Source organism: Tasmannia lanceolata, unplaced genomic scaffold (assembly GCF_043159265.1).
Source record: "Tasmannia lanceolata isolate RefF3 unplaced genomic scaffold, GAP_Taslan_0.1 ptg001300l, whole genome shotgun sequence".
NCBI classification, from domain to species: Eukaryota; Viridiplantae; Streptophyta; class Magnoliopsida; order Canellales; family Winteraceae; genus Tasmannia; species Tasmannia lanceolata.
The window spans coordinates 1-14,779 of record NW_027519960.1 but is presented as its reverse complement, the minus strand read 5'-3'; the positions used below and the strand labels follow the sequence as shown (position 1 = coordinate 14,779).

The following is a 14,779-nucleotide window of genomic DNA, read 5'->3' as shown; positions in this document are numbered from 1 at the left end:
GTTCCATGGAGAAATGCATTATGTACATCGAGTTGACGGAGTGACCATTGGTGGGAGCATGCAAGTGCAAGGATTAGGCGAATGGTGGGAGCCTTAACCACTGGACTGGAAGTATCCTCAAAATCTAATCCATGCTGTTGGTGAAATCCCGTTGCCACTAAGCGAGCTTTGTATCGTTCCTCAGAACCGTCAGCATTGCATTTGGTTTTGTAAACCCATTTACATCCGACAAGATTGGCCCGGTTTGGTGGGGGAACAAGAACCCATGTTTGATTCTTTATTAGGGCATTGAATTCATCTTGCATAGCTAAACGCCAATGGGAATCTTTAACAGCTTGTGAGAAACAAGTGGGATCGGTGGAAGGGGAAAGTAGGTGAAGCAAAGTGGAATAGGATGCTTGGTAGCAAGGAGAGCCTTAGGTTTTCTAATTCCATCTTTCAATCTTGTTATCATTGGGTGAGTGGAACCGTGGGAATGTGGAGCCAGTCCAGTGGGAGGTTCAGGTAGGGGATCAGGAAGGGAGGCTTTGGGCAGACCTTCTTGATCTGCAGTGGGGAGAGGTTCAGAGGGAACCACCTGAGACAATGAGTCGAAGGAAGCAGAATCAATGGGTGATAATGAAGGAGCTGTGGCAGGCACAGGGTTGGAAGGAGAGGATGGACTATGGAGTGGGCCAAGCGGTGGAAACCATTGAAGAATAGTGGTGTTGTTGGTCGGTGGAATGGACGAGGAGAAAGGAACTGAAAAGGGAAATTTAGTTTCATCAAATGCAACATGACGGGATATATACAGGCGCCCAGTTGTGGGATCAAGGCACTTGTATCCTTTGTGGTGAGCCCCATAACCAAGGAATATACATTGGCGAGTTTTAAAATCCATCTTAGTTTTGTTATAGGGAACAAGTTAGGGATAACAAGCACACCCGAACGTACGAAGATGATCATATGAGGGTGGTTTGCCAAAAAGTTTCTCATAGGTAGAAATTCCTCCAAGAACTGAAGTTGGTAACCGATTAATGAGATAGACACTAGCTTGGAATGCTTCGACCCAAAAGGACTGTGGGAGGGAGGTTGGCTTGATGCAATAAGGTAAGTCCCATTTCTACAATGTGACGATGTTTGCGCTCAGCCACACCGTTTTGTTGGGGTGTGAAAGGACAATACCTGCGATGAGCAATGCCAAAAGAGTCTAGAAAAGAAGTGAAAATTTTCCCAGTGTACTCCCCTCCACCATCACACTGAAAAGCTCGTATTGGCTTTTGGAGAACGAGTTCAACATTTCGTTTAAAATGAATAAAGCATTTAAGTACATCACTTTTATGGACTAAAGGGTATAGCCAAGTGAAACGAGAAATATCATCAACAAGAACCATGTAAAATCGAAAACCATCATTAGATACAGTAGGTGCCGGGCCTTATAAGTCCGAGTGTATGAGTTCAAGTGCATCATGAGAAATAGAAGTAGATAATGAAAATGGTAATTTAGACATTTTTCCAGCAAGACAATGAGAACAAAGTTCATTATTCTTCAAAGAACTAGTAAGAGAAATGCTACTACGGTTGACTAGTGAATTAAGAATATGAAAATGAGGATGTCCCAATCGCATGTGCCAAACATCTCCTGAAACACGACGTCCATGGAAAGCGGAATGATCCAGTGAGTGTGGAATGCCATTGGGCTGAATTGGGTAGAGGCCTCCATTATTCGGTCCGGCGTGGAGAAGTATCCCCGTGGCTCAATCCTTTATGGTGAACCCATCAGAATGGAATGTAAAAAAACAATTGAGATCACGTGTCAGTTGCGCAACCGAGAGAAGGTTCTTTTTAATAGCAGGAACACATAAAACATAATGCAAGGGAATAGTAGAGAGAGGTGTCTGAAGTTGCACCATACCAGTATGAGTAATGGGAAGAGAAGTACCATTACCGACAATGATCTGATAAGAATCGTAATAGTTAGAGTGAAGAGCCATGCTGTTGAGATCGGCTGTCATGTGGTTGGTGGCCCCAGTATCGGGGTACCATTGTTGGTCACCAGAATGAAGACTCATGGTGGCAAAGGATTGAGGAAGATCATCAGGCTGATAGGAGTGGTTGAAACGATTGTAGCAGTGGAGGGCCTCGTGACCACGCTTGCGACATATTTGGCAAGTCAGAGGAGATGTTTGATTGGTTGAGTTATGTGGTGCTACTCCCAAAATGCCATTCTTGACAAGTGGTGGGGCTAGAGTGGGACAGGTGTTGGAATGACCACGGCCTCGACCACGATTGTTATATGCACTAAAGGCGGTGTTCTGAGCGTGGACTAAGGAGTGTTGTTGGGCATGCTCGAGGCGTTGTTCATGATGCAACAACAAGGAGTGAAGTTCAGAAAAAGAGATGGGATCAATTCTTACGGAGATAGCAGTGGTGAAGGATTCATAGTCCGATCCAAGACCGTTAAGAGTGTAAAGGATTAAATCAGTATCCGTTACAAGTTGACGGATAAGAGCAAGAGCATCGGCAATTGCCTTCAACTGTTGGAGATATTCGGTGATAGTGAAGGATCCTTTGCGAGCAGACTGAAGTTGGTAACGAAGGCTCATGATCCTTGCATTGGAGAGAGAGGAGAAGGTGGATTCAAGAGAGAGCCATACATCACGAGCAGTAGGGAGACCGACAACTTGAGCGAGTACGGTGTCGGACAAAGTGGCATTGAGCCAACTGAGGAGCATTTGATCAATGCGAACCCATGTGGCATAGTCTTGGTTTGGGATGGTGAGGACATTATTATCATCGCCAGGTTGCGTGATAAACGGACTAGGGGCCGAGAGACTACCATCAACGTATTTCAAGAGGTCTTGGCTCTTAAGGATAGGGAGAAGTTGACTATGCCATAATAAGCAGTTGGTTCTATCAAGTTTCACAGAGACAAGATGAGAAATATTGGTAAGCAATCCAACATTGGGCATGATTGTTGAACCAGACGGTGGGAGGGAAGAAGAGCTAGTGGCAGATATGGTAGATGCCATTGAAAAGGGAGAGAAAAGGAAGTGAAGAAGAAGGGGAGTTAGGAAGAGAAGGATCGATTTGACTAGCAATAGAGGATTGTTAGTGCTCTGATACCATGAAAACAAAAGATTAAGACAAATGTTTGCATATCCATTGGTTGGATTGCCACTCTATACTTATAATGAATAGGGTGTTCTATACATGGAAGAGTACAGCATGTCATATCTCATGATAGTAGGATTTCATGATTACAATCAATCAATATAAGGAAGAACATAAAATACAAAGAATGAATAAAATATTCTCTTTCCCAACATGGCATTAATTGGAAAGACATTCCTTCTTTGGCTAGTCAAGGGTGACATCATCAATCCTTATCTTATTATGTTGAAGATATCTTCCTTCTTGGGCTGCTGCAGAATGGAAGAGTTCATGATTCAGCATGATGTCATGATGCCTTGACTATATAGAAGGTATGTCGTGGTTATCTTGAATGAGATACGTTAACACTGTTCTCAATGGAGGTGTTCCGAGGAATCAATGAATTCTTCCATTTTGCAATTCCATCTGCTGTAATGATATGGTAATTTCTATTTTAGTAATAAGTTTTCATGTTTTTCTCAGCTAGAATGTTCTTTAATTTACCTTAAATGAGTTTTTTTGTTGTCGATGATGATCAATCTTGAATGGTGGTCCTTTGAGATGATTATCTTGCTGTCTGGGCTTCTACCCAATCCAAAGCTTGAAACTTCATTACTTTCTGTATGGTACGGTATATGATTGTAATTTTATATATTTAATACTAAAAATGAGAAACTACCAATTAGGTTCTTTGTTGTTCCATTTGGGTTTTTTTTTCTTGGATTCCGATTTGTTGTTTCATCCTTGCTGCCTTTTTTCCCTTGCATTTCAAATTTTTTTGGTTCGGTCCCGCTGCCTATATAACTATTTGTTCTTTTGGATTCCTTATCTTTTTGTTCAAAGTAATTTTATGGGTTTCCTTCTTTCTAGCCTTTCTTACACGAATAGCATGTTTCATTTCTCTAATGAGCTTTCCTTTGTTTCACAGGTTTAATGTAGTGACAAGTTAGAAAGAAAAGAATTGAGGGCTTTCTCCTTTAGGATCAGCCAAAATTCCTTCTCTGTTTGTGTTCTCTCTGTTGATTGATTAGCGGATGCACTTTGGGGTTTTTTGGTTTCTTTCTTTGTGTTTTTACTTCATTTCTCCAATGGGCTTACCTTTGTTTCGCAAGTTCGTGCAGAGACAACCCGAATGCTTTTACCATGGTTTTCTACTTTACAGAGCCGCTAAAATTCCTTCTGCTTGTCTTTGCTCCGTCCCCCTGCTCTTTCGCAAATGGGTCCCGTTCTAGGTAAACTTAAATTCCTTCTTTGTTTCAATCTCCGCTTCATTATGTGAATTCGAGCAGCCTCGCATGGGAGGACTTTATCTGAATTTTCGTCTTTTAGGTAATTCATGCTTTCACTCTTCATGTCCATAGTTTTTAATTAATAAACCAAAACATACTGCCAACCGATCAAATTGTGACATTCAAATTTCTTTGTTTTAGTCTTCACGTGAGATAAGAAGAACACGGATCTTAATGATTTTGTTGTTTTCCCTTTCACTTATACCTTTCACCTAGACTTATCGAAACACTACAACCTTTTTTCTCTTTTTTTTTGCCAAATTATTTTTCGTAATGGAGTCCACTACACCTTTTGACAGCGATAGTTATGGCCATGCAATTTTTTCATTGTGTAGAATCATAGTTTGGCACCAGCCAATAATGATGGTACAAGAAATCATGCGATGGATTTTTCGGACTAGTTGGAGGATGCCAATGACAGGCTTGCAAGGATGCTAAAAGGAATTACTGGCATCTCTGGTGAAGCCTTCAAGGGTAAAAAAGCTAATTCCTTGATCATTTTTTTATTAAATTATCACAGTCATGTCAGTATATAATTCGCCTGAGGCAATAAGCTGGGTTTTAAAGATTTTATTGATCTTGATTTTTTAGGATTTGTGATTTTTTTGAATCAAGTAATGCATAACTTCTAGAAGTTGTGTATGAGAGTTGGGTTTCTACTCTTTTGCAAATGCCGGTCCAATATAGAGTTGGAATGATCTATTGTGTGTGTGTGTGTGTGTGTGTTAAGAAAGGCTTCAGGTAAGATTTTTTATGGCAGTGTTTGGTTATGATAGAATTCTAATCTTTTCATGCTATTTATCTGTACCTTCATGTGTGTCTACTGTTATTGGATTTTGTAAAGATTTTGTGTTTATTTTATTTTTTTACCTTTTTTATGATTTAAAGAGATATGCGGATTGGAAATTGATATGTAGATCTGGATTTTGGGGGTTGGTCAGTTTTGGTTTTAAGAAGTTGGAATTGGAAGGTCTGCTTTTCCGTCATAAAAAAAATCGATGGTCTCTGCTTCCTCCCGCCCGATGTAAGAATGAACTTTTCTTTTTTCGATAGCTTTCACCAAGACTTCGGCAATGACCTCGATGACCCACCACTAATAAGGCTTTCCAAAAGGGCAAAAATATTTTCTCCCAATTTTTCATCTATTATGTTTTCTCCCTTTTGATTTTGTGGCTCATTGCAGAAACCAGTATGAAAAAACAGAATTCCATTCATGAAGACAATTTTCTGAAGAGGCACACATGGGCTGATTTCTTGGTTAACCTCACCTTTTGTTGTTTCTTAGCTCTTGGTTGATTTTCATCAGTTGCATATATTGAACCAGTGTGTTTTGGAAGATGAATTTGCTCATTGTATATACGTGGTTGTTAATTTTCTAATGATTGTTCTCATTGGTATATGGACAGCTTTAAAACCTCTATACAAGTGAGTTGATCTCTAGTGAGTTTCTTCTTTTCAAGTTTTATTGTTAATGTATTAGTTATAGAAAGTGAATGAATATGTCTATTTTTATTTGTGGTCTATTTTCTTTTGACATTTTTATAAAGCAGACGTCAAAATTCTTTTTTTTTCATAGTTGAACCTTTATTCTAGCAATCACATCAATTTTTTTGTCTTTTATATATTCAGGATTTATCAGTAAAAGCAACACCCATCTGTAGAAAAACGTAGGTGAAAAGAGTGAGTGGTAATAAGAAGAGACTAAAAAGATAGCTTTTCCTTTTCCTTTTTTGGGTATTCTATATCCTTCCTTTGGGTGTTTTGTTAGTATCACCCTTTCGGCTTGGGGATTTTTTTAGTTTCATTTTACTAAAAGAAGGGCATTTAAGATTAGGTATCATTTTGGGTGTTCTTTCGCATCCCTTTGCTGCCCAAAGAGGAGTGGCTTTCCAGCATATGGTAACATTGTGGCAAAAAAGATATACAATATTTAAGTGCAATTATTTTCTTCTCAAATCTTTATAAATAGTTAAATGCAATCACATTATGTTCACAATGTTACTTACAAAATATAATTTATACCAAGGTAGCAAGGTTCTTACAAAATAGTATTTGATTTTAGCAGAGCAAATATTTTCTGCTCAGTTTTTTAAATGTTTAATGCGGCTATATTTTCTTTAAAATTTGGCACACTAATGGCTATCATTTGGTGAGGGTATTATGTGAAATGAAGGCAGTTCATGTTCCATATGATTTTGGCCATTCTTGCTGATATTTCACGATAAATCAATACAATCCTCTCTCCCCCAATAAGCAAATCCTCTCTCTCAAGCCGAAACTAAGTACAATCCTCTATTTTGAACAATATTTAACGCCTAATTTTTATATTATCTACTATTTTAGTGATGGCTCTGCAATGTAATTTAGTAGTATAAGACAATTTTGCGTTGTAGGAACTTTATACATCATTCTCCCTTTAGGGTTCCTCCAAGAATACCTAAAATCTTTATCTAATCAATTCGATGTCCCTTCTTAATGCCAGCTAAGACCATATAGTGTGTCTTCTTTGTTTTGAAAATGACCAACACAAGTGGTCATGCGGGCTTCTATTTTTTTAGATATCTAAGAAGTTAATATCAAGACTCCTTTATTTTGATGATTGCACTCCTTGGGCCCCCGTTTGAGTTGGATTTTGAGTACCAATTTTGAGTCCAAAACTTCTTTTGGATTTTCTTATGATAGTGACTCCAAGATCTTCGAGTATTTTTCAGGACTCCATCGCTTTTTTGGATGAAACCTTCTGTTGACATTTTTCCTTTTCGCTGTATTTGTATAAGATAATCTTCATTTTTTGAAAGTATAATATTTCATAAATCGAGGTTATAGTAACTTTTGGAAGTTTGTATATGTAGGAAATTTATAATGCTTTTTGTATGAAGATATATTGTTCATTCGCTTCCTTTGATTCTTTGTTTTTTTTTTTTTTTTTTTTTTTTCCGTTCCCATGCAACACACGGCTCTACTACAAGTACAGTAAGTAAAATAGCAGAATGTGATTAAACTGCAATGACATGCATATCTAGAAAATAAAGCCACTGAACCAACCCTGTTTGGATTGCAAGAAATTGAATAGTTTGGAATGTAAAATTTTATAAAATTTTCAAATCAACAAAAAAATAAATTGAACCACCTAATTTTTAATGAGAGGGGTCTTATATTTATGATCATATCCCTCTAAATTAACTAAAATATCATGTTGTTTTACTCTAAATAGTGGAAAGGGAAATTTTTAAATAGAATTTTTTCCATTGAAATGTTTTTCTTACAATCCAATCCAGCATATGGTCATGAAACAGATGTGTTGAAATTTTTTGGGATCACGAAATATTTCGTGGATGAGTGATCCATTCATGAAATATGGCAAGGAGGATCCTCTCTCTCTCTCTCTCTCTCTCTCTCTCTCTCTCTCTCTCTCTCTCTCTCTCTCTCTCTCTCTCTCTCTCCACCAAAGCGATTAAAGCATATTTTTCGAACAAAGACGCTTAAGTAGATTAGATTACAATATTCCATCATTATCTCTTTCCATAGTCTGCTTGATCTCTTTCTATGTTTATCATGTATGTGCTCAATATAAGCACACCTTGAGCTCTATTGTAAATCATCCAACATTAGTGAAAATCTCCAAAATTCTTCATGGTATCAAAGCAAGAAGATCCAATCCGGACCTGACCACAATAGTGTTGATTTCGTTCTCCGGCGGACGGCCGCTATAGCCGTCGGCCATCCGCCCGGTCTCGTTTGATCTCATTGATTTTTCTTTAACTTTAATTCAATCATTGCTTTATTTCTTTATTTTCTCTTGCATCCCAAAACACCATCAGCCCTTGTTGCCCTCAACAATTTTTCTTTGAATCCCAAACCCAGAAGAGCATGCCCACCTATTCTCTGTCTTAGAGGGCCGAGTGTTGCAAAAAAAAAAAAAAAAGGGGGGAAACAATTGATAGGACTGCCTCTCATGGCATAATCTCTTCCTTCAAGTCCATCTTTCCCCGCCACCATCATTGCAAACCCTCAATTTTTTTTTTTGAGAAATGATGATATGATGCATGTGAAAAGAGAAGGGGATAGAAATCATTTAGATGCTAAAAAAATAATTTGTAACTTCCCACAGAAATGACTGGGTTTGAGTCGTTTGACGGCTGGTATTTTCACTCACAGATTTTATGCAATAAACCTTGATTTGGTGATGGCACCCCCTTCCCTTATCATTTACCTTGTTCCAATCCATATGATTTTGATAGTGGCACCTATTCCAATTCCTTTTCTTTTTCTACTTCTCTCTTGCCTTATCATATGCGAAAAATGCATACCCCCATATTTGATATGCATACATCCTCTTGATAAAAATAAAAAATAAAAAAAATTCCTTCCAATGTCCCAATTTTTCTTTTGCACACTTTCGTATTTGCCGCAAGCCATTAATTGCCACCAATTTCTTCTTTTTTTTTACTCTTCTTTGTTGCCCATTCCGACATTTGTCCATGGTCCGACATTGGTCCATCGTGACCCATTTCTTGCCCATTCCGGCATTGGTCCATAAGGACCCATTTCTTGCCCATATCAACATTGGTCCATAGTGACCCATTTCTTGCGCATTCTGGCATTGGTCCATAGTGACCCTTTTCTTGCCAATTCTGGCATCGGTCCATAATGACCCACCATTTCTTACCCATTCTGGCATCGGTCCATAGTGACCCACCCTTTTCTTGCCCATTCCGGCGTCGGTCCATAGTGACCCACCATTTCTTGCCCATTCCGGCATTGGTCCGTAGTGACTCATTATTACTCGCCCATCGAGGCTTGAGTCTTCTCTAGGATCTATGATCCATTGGCTTTTATAAGCCCTCTTGGCGGCATATCAACAAGCGGCGTTTCATCAACAACATTAGGATATTATAACATCAAGGGATATTCATCATCAAAATTCATCAGCGTGCTCAAATCATAGGATTCTATTTTCCTATGGGAATTTCAAGTGAAGGTTTTTATTTTTCATATTGGGGATTTTTATTGTAATCAAATGTATATCGATTTTCAATCCATATACGTTTGGGGGGGCATGTTAGAATATGTGAAATCCACCGTTGGATTAAGTGTAGATCTCACTGTTAGATCTTCTTGTGGGAGATTAGGCAAATTGGTTAATGAGGCAACCCACTAGAATAGGCAGCTAGATTTAATTAGTAAGTAGATTAGATTAGAATATTCCATCATTATCTCTTTCCATAGTCTGCTTGATCTCTTTCTATGTTTATCATGTATGTGCTCAATCCATTTCAAAAAATCATGTATGTGCTCAATATAAGCACACCTTGAGCTCTATTGTAAATCATATGGCTGCAACTCGGGTCGGGCGGGTCGGGTTTTGGAGAACCCAACCCAACCCGAGAAATATCTCAAGTCGGGTCGGGTCGGGTTTTTTTTCGGAAAACCCACGATTCCCAAACCCGGCCCTACCCATGATAAATCTCGGGTCGAGTCGGGTTTTTTCACGTTGACGCAATTTTTTAAGGAAAATTCTTGTTTGGCAAGGCAACTCAACTCATAGAAGCAGAAATTACACTCACATTACACTTGAATCAAACAATGATGTAATTACACTTGAATCAAACAATGCTGTAATCAAACAATGTTGTAATTACAATCAAACAATGCTGAATCAAACACTTGAATCAACTACACTCACATACAATAACAGTGGGGTGTGGGTTTTCACTTTTAACTTTTAACTAACAATAGAAAAAAAATGTACACACTATAACTTATGTAACTCGGGTCGGGACCCTTCAAACCAGGCTCGACCCGAGATTCATGCGGGCTTTTGCTAAACCCGGCTCGACGCGAAACCCATGAAACCTGAACCCAACCCAAGCTATTTTCAGGTCGGGTCGATGCGGGTCAGCTAAAACCCGGCTCGAGTTGCAGCCCTAGTAAATCATCCAACATTAGTGAAAATCTCCAAAAAGAAAGAATTTTAACTAAAAACTAGAATGGGTGTTGTTATTATACGAGGGGTAGGATGTTTCACTAAAGATTATTAAATTTTTATTTTACCGGGAATTTTTTTCCCATCATAGTCCGGTCAACCAAACATGGGATTTTTATTTTACCGGGATACTTCCAGAGAGTTTTTTTTTCCCACCACCAATCTTCCAGGAAGTTTTTTGTTCCACAAAAGTCCCAAGAATTTTTTTTTTTGGAAGAACTGAGTTTCAGCCTTGAGTTCCCACCCATTTGTTAAGAAACAAGTCGATTTTGTCTTAAAAAAAGATGGTTCGTCTAATCTAACAGAAAATGCATAAAAAAAAGAAAAAAAAGATCCTCCATTTTCCTTGAATTGTCTCCATAGATTCAAGTGAGAATCAAAATGGAGAATCCTGATTTACCCAATGTGAGAGAAGAGCATAGTGGCTTTCCTTAAATTGTTACCTTAGATTCAGTAATCAAAATGGCGAATCCTGATTTCCCTAATGTGAGAGGCGATGGAGAACAAGAGAGTTGAGGTGGCGAGTGAGGAGAGTGGGCGAAAATAAAAACTTAATTCTAAACAAGGATTTTTTTTTCCTCTGATTTCTGGCCCCATCTTACCTCACCCTCAAATCTCTCTCTCACTAGCCCTCTATGCCCATGTTTGTTTAGCCACTTGCTCACCCTCTTCTCACTCATGCACTCTTAATTATTTCCTCCCATCCTCCTTGCTCATCTCCCAGCAGTGGATAAACTAATATTCCACGGAATTTTTTTTATTGCTCCCAAACATGGTCTAGGTAAACAACTACTCCATAAAAAAATTTAATTTTTTTTTCATGTTTGCCAATCTTGCCCATCCTTGGGGGTTCTTTGGTTCAACCCCAGCTTTCCTATAAAAAAGACATTTATTATTTTACACCACAAGAATGAGACAGAAGAAGAGAATAGATTTTGAGTGTTGAATTTATTTGCTACCACATGAATCATACAAACATGAGTGTACCTCAACGGCCTCCATTGCCATCAGCTTCTTACCAGCTGAAAAAAATGAACAAAGATAAATGGCCATCTTCAAGAAGAACGCAAAAAAACAAATTTACCTCCCCTCCATGAATCTCCTCTCCTTTCTGTCCATACTACTATTCTGCTCAACATATCCTTTCCCTCTTCCTCCATAGATTTGCGCCAGATACAAAAGCACAATTCAAGATATTTGGATACACTTTTCTTCAAAATAAAATTATAACGCTAGCGTCATAAGCCTGATTCTCAAACAAAACCTTCAGCTCCGATCCGCTTATTAACTGGAACCAGAAATTTTTCGGTTTTCATCAAACAAATCACCTTGAAACCATCAAGGGATCTCAATCCATCAGGCCTGTGAAAACGTAACAGTTGATTATTTCATATGATAAAGAAAGATTACGGGCCTGTTAGTTTTAGATTTTGAGAACCGATTGTGAGTCCAGAAAGATTATTGGACTTAAAATTAAACACAAATTTGAGTCTAATAGTCACTTTTGGACCCACAATCGGTTCTCAAAATCCAAAACAAACAGGGCCTAAGTTCAGCTTGAGCAGTTTCTTAAGGTTCTGATACTAACAGAAGTTAGAAAGCTCACCCCAAGTAGAGGAATCTGAAGAAGAATCAATGAAATAAAATACAAGCAGAGGGAAATAGCAGCTCCAGCTATTAAATTGTACAACAGACGCTTGTTATCTTTACTTGGAATGAAGAGAGATTTCAGCGAACTTGTCAGCGTGAAGAGCCTGTAGGATATCTGGAAATGCAAAACACTGGGACTGAGGAGCAAGTAAAAGTGGCACAACTATGTGCTGAAATAAGATACTTTTTTTTTTCCTTCAGACGTTTTTAAGGGTCAAGATGTGGTACACTTACATGGAGATAAATGGCAGTTGTAAGCAGGAAGTTGAGTATCGGATAATCTGGAATGAGACAAAGGAGCCACTTAGGCTGTCCATTGGGCATGTTTAACCTGCGTATTCATGAGGAGAAAATACAAAAACATATTTTTAAAATTTGTAAGGACAGCATTTTGAACTTGGAGACTTGGACACAACAATTTCCAGAAATACCGAGTAAAAGCCTTATGGATGTACCGCTGTCAGATGTGGCAACGCTGATGTACTCTAAACAAGTCTATGGATAAATTAAAACATCGTGAGGCAAACTATAACCATTGGACATACAAAAGGATACAATGTAGAGATTTAGGGCAAGTTTGGCAACCATTGAAAAGGTAAAAAAAAATCTATGGAATATTAGTGGGGCCAGTTGTTGTGAAGGATGGGCAGAGAAAGAGAGACTTTGAAAGGGTGGGAATGAGAGAACATGAAAAGCCCCCGAAAAACAGGAAAAATACTCAATTTGAAGTAGGGTTTTTTTTACTGTTTTTAGGGATTTCTCATAAAATCTCCATGCTCCTTCCACTCATGCCCCCTGAACTCTCTCCTTCCCTCTCAGCTCCTATTTAACAGTTGGGCCCATGAATATTCCATGAAATAAGTCTCTCCTTCCTTCTCAGCTCCTATTTAACAGTTGGGCCCACGAATATTCTATGAAATAATTTTTCACGGTTGCCAACACATGCCCTTACAGAACCTAGAAGTATATGCATGACAGAGCAGATTCAATTTCTCTTCTTAGATTGCCATTTTGAAGCTCTGATAGTCTGATACAAACAGGTTTACTAAGTGGGAGATTGACAGTTCATATAGAAAAAAAGCCAATCCATTAGCTACGATAGGGAAAATTTTCAGAAACAAATGAAATGGAAGCAGGGGGGCAAAATCAATTATGTTTTTTCGAGCAGACTCAGACATGTTCTTCTGTCAGTCTCAAACCTAGTTAATTACACACGGAACTAAATAACTGTACGGCACCGGATATGAACTGAAACAATTAGAGAGGTGCAGTGGAAGTTCACAAACCTCAGCCAGATATGGATCTGGGAAATGTAGGTTTCCAGTGTTATCTTGCCAAGCCACCTAAAAACAGAGAGCCATTAAAAATGGAGAACACTGCAAATGTTGGTTAACCAAAAGCTTTGGAGCTTGAAAGGGGAGCAAAAATCAATCATGTGGATGGCACTTACGCAAAGAGTGTCAAAGAAAAATTACGAAGCTGTTGTGTAAAATTTCGCAAGCAGATGTAAACACTGGAGAACAAATGAAACAGAGGCAAGTTATAAATAGCATATTAGATTAGAACTACAACAAAAACTACTACTACACACAATAAAAACTCCCCCATACGCACGTTATGGGAATCCATGATGTGTAAGGATGGAACTTATTGTATGTAACCTTGTCCAGCTTGTAAATATGTTCATACCACATATAACCAGCCTACACGAATAAGAAGAATTAAACCAGACAATTCCTAGAGATTGGAAAGAGATAAAGTTATTGATACGCTGGAGATAATTGATCACGTTAATAGAGACATCACCGACAAAAACCATGCAACTTACCACTAATGAAAGCGCCACAATGGTTGTTTTAATTGACAACCTCCGCTTGGTTTCAGATTCTTCTAATTTCTCCATCCACCTCTCAACCTACGACAAAAAAAGGCTTCAAAAGTTCAGCAACCTTTACACCCGGAAAGCAACTTCATCAATCACACGGTACGCTAGAACCATAATGAGTGTGGCTGATCAAACTACACAAAAGGTGTGCAAGAAATTACAGTAGGATGATAGTAGGCATATATCATTCCAATGATCCAGATATAGCGATCGAGTCCTGATCTGAAATGTCATTCATGCAAGCGAGGAAAATCTCGTTTTGAAGCTGGATCAGTGTACCCTCCATCCGAGAGCATTATTATGGTTGTAAATTAGCCAATAGCCCTACAGTGCACTGGATGAAGCATAATGAAGCTAATTAGGTGACTAACCTACTCCAGAGAATTTCAAAAACTCCAGGAACTTCCCAAACGAAGATAACCACCAAAAAACACATGATGATCTTCAAAGCCATCACTGACCCATTCTCATTATACTTGTTGAAGATTCCGAGTGCTCCATACACCATAAGAGTGAAAAGTGTGTGCATGGGACAAATATAGTACAGCATGTAGTCATTATTAAGGACAATGCAGGTAATAGTCACCAAAAAATTTAGCCGCCACATCATCTACATTTGAAAGACAAGAAATATATATCTTTTAGATTGGTCAGAGAAAGAAAGATAAATCAGAATACATATCACTTCTGATTGTAAAAACAGTGATGGGATGAAACAATCATGATGGAACCTGAGCAAAACATCCAAGGCTAAAATCCTTTCGAATGTAATAATATGAGAAGTTCCCAAATCCTGTCATCCAGACATAACGGCAATGAACACTCGAATTGCATTAT

The 14,779-nt window shown here is 38.4% G+C and overlaps 1 long non-coding RNA gene and 1 pseudogene across 2 annotated transcripts; one reads left to right on the top strand and one right to left on the bottom strand.

Moving 5' to 3' along the window:
• The first annotated feature begins 350 nt into the window (after window positions 1-350).
• On the top strand, window positions 351-5,942 carry LOC143869513 (uncharacterized). Of its 2 annotated transcripts, none has more exons than XR_013244726.1 (4): window positions 351-3,758; window positions 4,061-4,364; window positions 4,757-4,895; window positions 5,312-5,332. It is a non-coding gene; the product is annotated as an uncharacterized LOC143869513 (long non-coding RNA). The 2 variants fall into 2 exon arrangements; XR_013244725.1 differs by lacking the exon at window positions 5,312-5,332 and adding an exon at window positions 5,605-5,942 and having other exon boundaries at window positions 356-3,758.
• Window positions 5,943-11,704: 5,762 nt separating this feature from the next.
• Window positions 11,705-14,773, bottom strand: LOC143869512 (protein REDUCED WALL ACETYLATION 3-like; annotated as a pseudogene).
• Window positions 14,774-14,779: the final 6 nt, after the last annotated feature.